The following is a 10,602-nucleotide window of genomic DNA, read 5'->3' on the forward strand; positions in this document are numbered from 1 at the left end:
TATACCAACAATAATAACATTAAACCTAGATATGTTTTAAAAACAAAAGATAAGCATGTGTAATTTTCTTAAACCTCGGGGAAGATTTGTGTAGGTTTAAAAAAAAAATGAAAAACATGTGTAATTTACTCTTTAATATAAATCGATTCGTGCAATTCAATTAGTGACCTAGTGCTTTGATCGAGCGATGACTTGTCTGATTTTTAAAACTATGGGTGAAGGTGAATGACTAAACTTGACATAAAGCGATGAACAATACAATTTTTTTTAATAAAAAGTACACATGGTATTCGATGGTTCATTGCTCATTGCTTTTACTTGGTCACTTTGTAGCTGTAAAGCAATAACCCAAAGTGATTTGAACTCTGGATAGTGAAATATTGACGTAAAATCTTCTGAATTTATTTATTGTTTATGTCATCACATAAACCAATTTATTTGTTTGAATAGTTTACACACTTAATCAAGAGGGTGTGGGTTCCTATGAAATGTTTTTACCTCACTTGCCTACCAAATCTGAATTTAACCAAAATTTTTTTATTTCAATTAATGTGACATCCAATTGAATCCATCCGATACACTTATTCTCAAAACGGGTTATTTAGGTTTCAATAGGCACTACTACAAATATGGTTTTTATGATGCACATTCTAAGACGATTCTCATAAAATCGTCTTAGAAAGAAACATGGTGGTGTTTTTGTAAATAAATACAACATGTTTACAACAGTTTTGCAAAAATCGTCTTAGAAGACTGTCATTCTAAGATGATTTTTAAAAATCATGTTAGAATATTTTCCACTTATAAAAACAAACGTGCCTATTTGACTTTCCCTCTCCCTCAACACTACACACACATGCGCCTATTCACATTCAAATTGGAATCCAAATTGATTGCGCGAAGACGTCATCATGTAACTCCTTCATTGCGGGGCTCTCTAGTGCCTCTGAGAAGGCGCCATGAGTCGTCACACTTTAGGTTCTCCGACAATGACAAGTCGTTGCCATCATCACATAGGCCAAAGGTGCGGTGGAAAGCCTCGTCTCTACCTCGTCGTAGGAGTAGTCAGAGTCGGAGTCGAAATCGGAGAAAGGGGCATTTTGTTGCTGGTCTTCATCGTTCGCCATTTCGAGAAAGTGATAATATGATAGAATAAGGTGTGAGGGAGTGAGTGAAGGAACACACAAAATTCTATACGAGTGGGAGCATAATGAGTTTGGGCTTGCCACAGATGAGGAGAAAGTCATAGCATTACATCCTTCTACGGAAAATATTGCATCCTTCTTTGGCACCTGCCTTAATAGACTCAATGCAATATCAAGTTTCATAATCTACAACACATGAACTTCCATTACATATTCAGATTCAGAGAGAAATCTATGTTTAATTCAGTTTACTTTGAAGAGAAAATTAAATTCTATTTTAATTTTTGTTACCTAAACCTAAGATGATGTTATGCATGTGGATTTGGTTTACAGGTGTTGGCATACTCTCAGTTCCATATGCTCTTGCATCTGAGATCTGGTTAAGCTTGGCTTTTCTATTTGCTATTGCAACTGTAGTGTTTTACACATGCATGTTGATTAAAAAATGCATGGATAAGTATTTGAATAGTAGAACCTACCCTGATATAGGTGAACTTGCATTTGGAAAGATAGGAAGGCTAATAGTATCAGTGCCCATGTACACCAAGCTCTACTTAGTTTCAATAGGGTTCTTGATTCTTGAAGCCAATAACTTAAGTAAATTATTCCCCATTTGGGAGGTTTAGATAGCTAGCTTATAAATTGGTGGGAAGCAATTCTTTGTGATATTGATTTCTTTTATCATCTTACCCACAGTTTGGTTGGATAACTTGAGTCTACTTTCTTATGTATCCGCAAGTGGAGTGTTTGCTTTTACTTTCATCATCCTCTCAATTTCATGGACTGCAACATTCGATGGAGTTGGTTTTCATCAAAAGGTAACTTTTGTTAATTGGAACGGAATCCCTTAGCTGTTAGCTTATATGCCTTTTGTTATTGTGCTCACCCTATCTTTCCTACCTTGTACAATTCCATGACAAACAAACACCAGTTCTCTAATGTAAGTGTTTTACCAATTTCACATATTTGGATGTGTTTAATTTGCTTCTAATATCTGGAATTTAGCTCCTCTAAAATGGCAAAGTGCATGCACTAATCAAATAAGGTAGAACTTATGTTTGATTTGAATTAGTGTGGTTAATTTAATCTTGTTTTAGTAAGGAGTGGATGTATTTCTTAGTTTTTGACTCTAATGAATTTTATTTTTCTTTTCTAGGTCCTACTTCTATGCTTTCTCTTAACCACTATGGGTTGTGCATCCATGGCTATGATTGGTTATCTAATGTTTGGTGCTGACATTGAATCACAAATAACATTAAACCTGCTAGTGAACAAAGAAAACTCAAAATTAGCAATATATATTACCTTAGTACGAAAGTTTTATTGCATGTATATCATATGATCACTTGTGTGTGTTTATTCATTTTTTGTGTTTAAATAACTGACTTTGTATCTTCGTTGATTTAGATGAATCTCACTATCTAGAAAAAAGAGGTTAAAATTGAGAAAATTTTATTGCTTGCTTATAACATTGAGAAAAAAGAGGTTGGTGGTCCTCTCTACAAGTTGTTGCTGAAGAAGGAGAAGGCCCATGGCATGGATATAAATTATGTGCCGTGGAGCCCCGAGGTAACATTCTTAGAAACTACTTTAATGGAATCACATTGATAATGAAATGAGTATCTTTTTCCACAAATATCAAATGGGTGGAATGGTGGATTTCACTGCTAAATTAGATAATGCTCTTGTTAGTCGTCATTTACGACTAACGTTTGTGTTGAAAAGCTTTATGAAAATCATGTCTTTTCCCCAATTTATGGTTCTTTTTTTAGGTTTGTACATATTTTTAGGTTTAGTTTGATTTTTATGTAGAGATATTCCCTTTAATGTGAATTAATGTGTTTTCAACTTCAGTTTCAAGTAAAAAGATGAAGAATAAGAAGGGTGTTGTGGCTGGTGTCTCGCTAAGCGAGGTACTTAGCCCGCTTAGCGAGTTGGGAGAATCTGGAGGAGAATCTGTCAAGCATCTGCACGCTCAGCGTGTCATCAACTCGCTCAGCAAGTCGTTTGTCTTTTCTCATGCTAAGCGCACCCAGCTCGCTCAGTGGAAAATTGCTTACTTGTGCTTAGCACGAAAATGGCGCTAAGTGAGCCTTCGAGGACAGAAAGCCCTTAAAAGCTGAAGTTGGTGAAAAATAGGGATATGCTTGAGAGCCTATGCAATAAAGCGACGTAACAGGGCAAGGGAGCACCAAAAACCTCAGCTTTCAAGAGGATTCTAGGTTTTAGAGTGATTTTTAGGTTCTTAGAGGTGGAGGAGACATCCCTACCACTGTGTAATCTGAATTTTGCTTCCAAAACCTCCTATTGTAACTGAAAGGTGGTAACTTGCCATGGAAGGCTAAAGCTTTTGTTGGGAATTTCTGCTGAGTCTTGATGTATATATTATTTACTATCTATTTAATGTTTTTTTGATGTGTTCACTGCTTCTATTTGCACTTAATTCTTGCATGCTTTTGGTTTGAATCCATTTGTGTGTAAAGTTAGGACTTTTAGCATTGGGAAATGTTTTGAATCCTTAGAACTGGATAGAGCAGGGCTAGATAACTGTATTTTCTGGACACGGAGTGCAAGGACTTTAGTTTTTAATATGTTGTGATCTTAATGTTGTTCGGTTAGGCTAAGTTCGATGAGGGATCTGAGAATAAAGTTTAATTAGAATTAGCCCATTCACGCGAGACATCAGTATTTGGGATAATTGTCCTCAACATAGAACACAGAAACAACATTAGATAGAGAAAAACCCTTAATTGCATCAAGTTACTCAGTAGAAGGACCCAACGTTTTAATCATCTATTTATTCTCGCATTTACTTAGTTAATTTTGTAATTATCTCTAGAATTGCAACTATATCTTGTTTTTATTTCCATTTCATGATGTTACACAAATGTTTACTTATTGAATGAATTTTTTTCTAAATGAAACAAACTCCCTGTGATACGGTACTCGGTTCTTACCATTTTATACTACTTGTATGACTCAGTGCACTTGCAGATAAATTTTGCAGTTGTAAAGAAGAGTTAATAGCTCTCTTAACTGATTTTGTCTGAGATTTGTATAGGAAACAGAAAAAATAACTTTTTATTGTTTTCACTTTTCTTTTACTTATCTTTCAAATCAAGAATCAAAGTACAAACAAGAAAGCAATTTTGTAATTAAAAGTTAACAGAAAATGAAAACAATATTTTCCTAAATCAAACAACCCCTTACATATTTAGAGAATGGTGACCTATATCAGCATTGTTTTCTGCTTCCTGTGTCTTTCTCTGTAATTTATAACAATCTTATTTAGTCTACTCATAACATCTTCATGGTATGCTTGAGTTTGTTTGAACTCAGATTCTGCTTCAACATTTGCTAAGGAGAAGTAATGATAAGTCTAGTCATGACAACTCTAATACCACACAGCTTAGGAGAACAAACGATAATTCTTATTGCATTAGTTAGTTCAAGTCATAAAGTATGATAAATAGGCAAAGTTTATTAGAAATTTGATTACAATTCAAATTAATATATTAAAACAAAAAATAAGGGTAAAAGCAGAGTTTAGTTTGCCAATGAACACAGTCATGAAGGTATGAGCTTTTCCTTCTTTTGTTGCTTCATTCTTAGAACTCTATGCATTAAATAAGTTGCTTCAGTCGTGACATGCATGTCTAGTACTATCTCCCGTCCTATATATAAATTAATTGCATGCCTTTTCTTTTCTTTTTTTTTTTTGGGTTTCTATTCTAGATTAAAACATAGTACCCTTTGACTTGGGCAATTTATGCAAGAAAATCTAGCATTTCTTGCTATATTCTGTACCACCAATATATATCTTTTTCCCGCTTTTAGTGGAATTGATAGCACAAGAGGTGATGGAATCTTTATCTGTGAATAAATGTGTCCTCTATGCCAACCTATGAGCAATGAATAAATGTGTCCTATATGCCAACCTATATGCAGATAACTATTGCCTATTGGCAAAATCCAAATTTACTTTCCATTTATTCAAATTATGCTACTTTACGATTGCTGATATAGTGAACCCAATTTATACTAATCACTTCAAATGATGCACGGGTAATTTGGCCAGTATATATTATGAGCAAGGTCAACTAGACATGGCAATTCTACACTATAAACAAGTTGTTGCATGTGCCCCCAAATTTTTGGAAGCTTACAATAACTTGGTTGGTTTCTTCTTGTGTCATAATTGGTGGTTAAAAAACTTAAACATGCAATTTTATGTGCAATTATATAATATTTTATTTGATTTACTTATATGGCATGCTCTAAAAGATGTTTGCAGAGTGGAGGAAGCAATCCAGTGCTATAATGTATGTTTTTTCCTTATCCTGTGGCCTTACATGTGTGTGCGCGTGTGTGTGTGTGCGTGCGTGTGTGTGTGTGTGCAGAGATGATCCTTTGACCACACAAATACTTGTAAATACATGCATTTCATTTCATTCAATTATTCTTTCACCACTAACCTTGTATTTTCTTACAAAAGTATTTTCATTAGTATTTTGCAAAAAACATAATAGATAATTAAATAAATATTGAAAGCTTTTTTTTGTGGTTGTGGTATATAATATATCGAATGCTTTGAAAATATAAAATATTTATTAAATAAATAAAATTAATAAATTATTATAAAAATACAGTGCATGACAACTACGTGTGGGCAACAAACGTGTAACGTGTCGTGTTTTGTTTGAAACGGATTTTCTCTGCCACTATATTGTTTTTTAATTTGGCATTATTTGTCCTCGTGGTTATTCTTCAGCTTGAAAAGTGAAAACTATTAGCATTAAATTATATATTCATTTATTTTTATATTTTCTTTCTCTTGCATTATTTCATACAATATTTTTTCTCTATTTTTATTTATTTCTCATATGTTTCTATATTACATCATGACATCTTCAAATATATCTATATATATATATATATATATATATATATATATATATATATATATATATATATATATATATAATTTTCTTCTTCTCTCCATCCTTTGATATTATCCCATCATTTGGTTAGAAGCTAACTAACAATCTTCTCTTATCAAATAAATTGTTTTAATCGTACTTTGTTGCTAATACAGTCCGTCACACCATTATCTGAGCAACTAGAGTAATTCAAAGAATACATAGGAAAGCTCAAGGGAAATTTTGGAGAAGCAAAAACCAACTTCATCTTGTCCAAAAGTTTAGTACTTGTGGTATCAAGCAGCAATGACATTGCCAATACTTATTTTGCATCTGGAGTTAGGAAAGTGAGTTATGATGTTACCGATTATATTGATATGTTGGTGCAAGAAGCCTCTTCTTTTGTTAAGGTAATCTCACCCTATACTACCCTTCTTTCCCATCATAAATTATAATTGTATATATTATATATGTATGAGGTTAAATAACTAACCATTTAATTTAAACAATGTGTGATGACTATTTTTTATTTTATATATAGGAATGATATGGATTGGGGGCAAGGAGAATAGGAGTGTTTGGTGCACCTCACATAGAATGTTTGCAATGCCCAGTGGACATGACAACTTTATGGCAAGCATTTAAGATTGATTGTGCTTTTTTTATTGGCTTTGACAAGCTGCATGATTGTGTGGCAATCTTAATTTCAAAATTAATAATTGGACTGAGTGATATATTTTTTAAGACAATTCTATATGGAACTGTCGTAGAAAGCTACAATCGACATAGAAAGTGTTTTTCATAGTAGTGAGGATTATGATTTCTTAATTAGCCCTACTTCCTTTGAACAAACTAAAGCATAATTATTAAAATCGACTCAGATCGACTGATCAAACTAGTTGGATTGTTACATGTTATCCCACACATTACACCTGTTGTTGCCTACTGCACATTGTCCCAATTATTGGAGAGAAATTGATCCCAATACATTGGGTTTCTTAAAGAGAGAACTAACCACTACACCAACATCAATTGTTTGATTACTTAAGCTAAAAGTAAATTTGATATTATACTTTTAATTTAAGAATCATATATTCAATAATATATTGATTTAAAACATAATAATATGCTATAAAAAATATAATAATATAATATAATAAACTAAATAATAATAGTAATAATAAACTAAAAAAAACAAAATATTTAATATGATAAACAAACGGATAAAGGATGATGGTGGGTGATCCATCATGGTTGGGAGGATATTGGAGATGTCATCACTTCTTTCTTCTCTAATCTATTCCAATTGTCCAACCCTCAACAAGTGGAAAATATTGCTAAATTGGTGGAGGGGAGAGTTGACCAAGACATGCATGAATTCTTGGAGAAAGATTTATCCAGCAACGAAGTTTATGATGTTCTCCAACAGATTCACTAATAAAAAATGCTAGGGGAGGATGGGACCCTTACAATGTTTTATCAAAAGTTTTGGCACATAGTGGGAAATGATGTGACTAGCCTAGTCTGACAAGTTTTGAATGGTGGATGAGATGCTTTAGACATAAAAAAGACACTCATTGTTGTTATCCCAAAGGTAAAAAAAATCCTCTCATGTGAATGAATTTAGGCCTATCAGTTTGGGCAACGTTGTTTTTAAATTGATAACAAAAACTATTGCAAATAGGCTTAAGGATATCCTTCCTTCTATTGTAAATGAAACCCAAAGTACATTTATTCTTGATAGAGCTATCATTGATAATGTTATTATTGCCTTGAATGTTTTCATTACATGACATGCAAGCAAGCAAGCAAACAAGGATGCATGTCTTTGAAGCTTGATATGTCCAAGGACTATGATAGGGTGGAATGGATTTTTCTGAGTAGGGTGTTACATTTCATGGGTTTCTCTAAACGATGGAACAAATTAATCATGAAGTTTCTTTCTGTGTGATCATTAATAGAGAGCCACACAAAGAGTTTAAACCCCATGGAGGCTTGATGCTAAGGGATCCTCTCTCCCATTACTTGTTCATTTTATGTGTTAAAACTTTATATGTTAAGAGTTCCCAGGCTACACAAGCTAGAGCTATTAATGGAATAAATGTTTGCTCGTGTGCTCCACAAATCTCCAACCTTCTATTTGTTGATGATAGTATAATATTTGCAAGATCAACACTGGAGGAAGCCAATCCCATAACCTCAATTTTGAAAGCCTATGAAGAGGCCTCAAGTCAAAGAATCAACTTCCAGAAGATAAAACTCTCTTGTAGCCAAAATATGCCTTGTTCTAGAATAAATGAACTCAAAATGTTGCTTGGAGTGAAGACGATGGAAAGTCATTCCAAATACCTTGGAATACCAACAATTGCATGTTATCAAAGAAACAAATTTTCCAATTCGTTGAAGAGAGGATGTGGAAGAAGTTCAAAGGGTGGAAAGAAAAGGCTTTATCAAAGGTGGGGAGAGAAATTCTAATCAAGTCAGTGGTACAAGCCATTCCTATTATTGGGTTTAAGATAGAGAAATATGCAAATAGATAGGGAAAATGATGATAGAATGAGAAGAGAGATAACACAACAATAAAAATTATATTGTGAATAATAGAAATAATAGATACAATGAAATTGGGTTCAAAAGCTTTCTATCTAAATCGCTTATTGTAATCCTACTAACTAACTCCTCTTATAGGAGCATATAGATAATAGAATAACTGAAAAATGAATACAATTGAATAAAATAATTACAACACGAAACATTGTTAATTAACCATCTAAACAGACTAGTTAAACAAACTGGATGATGCATAGTTAGATTAGACTAGACACATCATTGGATAGAAGTCAGATTCCAGCAAAGATAGTTGGACGATACAAAAGTGTTGTCCAGTCACCTCTTTTAGTGTCGTCCATTCCTTCTTCCAAAATTCTCCACCTTGGTTCAATAACAATTATGATTTAGAAGTAACAATTTTATTCCTAGCAATCTACATTAAGTAGATCTAGACCGTGCATGAACTTGCTTCGAGGAACATGCTTTTTGAACATATTGGTTGGATTATCCTTCGTATCAACTTTCTAGACTATAAACCTCTTCTCAGTATGGATGAAGTGGTATTTGATGTCAATATGTTGAGTCCTTTCAAGATGGAGTTGATCATTAGCTAAACAAGTTGCACTCAGACTGTCATAGAAAACAATAGCTTTATCTTGTGGAAACTCGAGATTTCCAATAAGACCTTTCAGTCAGATACCTTCGTTTGTTTCTTCTACCAGAGCCATGCATTTAGCCTCTACAGTGGACAAAACAACTATGGGGTGAAGTGTAGCCTTTTAACTGACAAAAGAATTTCCAATTATGAATGCATACCCAGTCACAAATTGTCTTGCATCCAAACCTACAGTGCAGTCAAAATCCAAATATTCAGCAAGGGCACAAGATGTCTAACCTTGATAGACAAGTCCAATATCAATTGTACCCTTAAGGTACCTAAATACTTGTTTCATAGCTTAGTCATGTTCCTTCTTATGTTAATTGTAAAAGCAAAGCTTCCAAGATTATTTTGATGATGTCAAAGATTATTAAAGATCCATTCAAACAAGATTAAAGAATCAAGAAGATTCAAGTGAAGATTCAAGAGAAGACTCAAGATATGCAAGAATCTCAAGAAAAGCATCAAGGTAAGTTAAAAAGAATTTTTTCAAAGAAAAGATTGAATAGCACAATTTGTCCAAAAGAATTTTTCAAAGAAAAATCTTTTACTAGAGTTTTTACTCTCTGGTAATCGATTACCAGAAGCCCAAAACAGTTTTTAACTGTTTTACAAAGTAGTAATCAATTATCATGGGCATGTAATCGATTACCAATTTTTTTGAACGTTGAATTTCAAATCTCAAGAGTCACAACTTGTGACAAAATATTTTCAAAATAGTGTAATCGATTACACAATATTTGTAATCGATTACATGCCCAGTGGTTTTTGAATGTTGGATTTCAAACTTCAAAATGAAGAGTCACAATTTTTTATAAAATAAACTATGTAATCGATTACACCATTATAGTAATCGATTACCAATGACTGATTTTAAAGAAATTGCAAAGAGTAACAAATTTTATAGTGACTGGTGCCAAGAGTCACAACTTTTAAAGTGACTGGTTTTTGAAGAAATTGCCAAGAGTCACAACTTTTTTAAAGTGACTAGTTTTGAAGAAATTGCCAAAAGTCACAACTTTTAACATGGTTTCTTCAAGAGCCATCAAATGGCTATAAATATGTGACCATGGCACGAATTTCAAACAGAATTCTTAACATCTTTCTAAAAGTTTTTGTTCAACACTTGCTTTGTCAAGAAAAGTTCATTGGGCAAAAAGTTGTGCTATTCCATTTTCTTCCTCTCCTCCATTCTTACAAAAAGCTTTTTAAGAGACCGACTCTTGGTTGTAAAAGTTTTCAAGAGACGGTCTACTTGGTTGAAACACTAAACACAAGGGACCAACGTTCCTTGGGTTCATTGCAAGAATCGGGATTTGCTTCTTGGTTG

At 33.2% G+C, this 10,602-nt stretch overlaps 1 pseudogene; it reads left to right on the top strand.

The window, feature by feature from the left end:
• The first annotated feature begins 211 nt into the window (after positions 1–211).
• On the top strand, positions 212–2,753 carry LOC114370579 (annotated as a pseudogene).
• Positions 2,754–10,602: the final 7,849 nt, after the last annotated feature.

The sequence above is a fragment of the Glycine soja genome, chromosome 1, assembly GCF_004193775.1.
Source record: "Glycine soja cultivar W05 chromosome 1, ASM419377v2, whole genome shotgun sequence".
NCBI lineage: Eukaryota > Viridiplantae > Streptophyta > Magnoliopsida > Fabales > Fabaceae > Glycine > Glycine soja.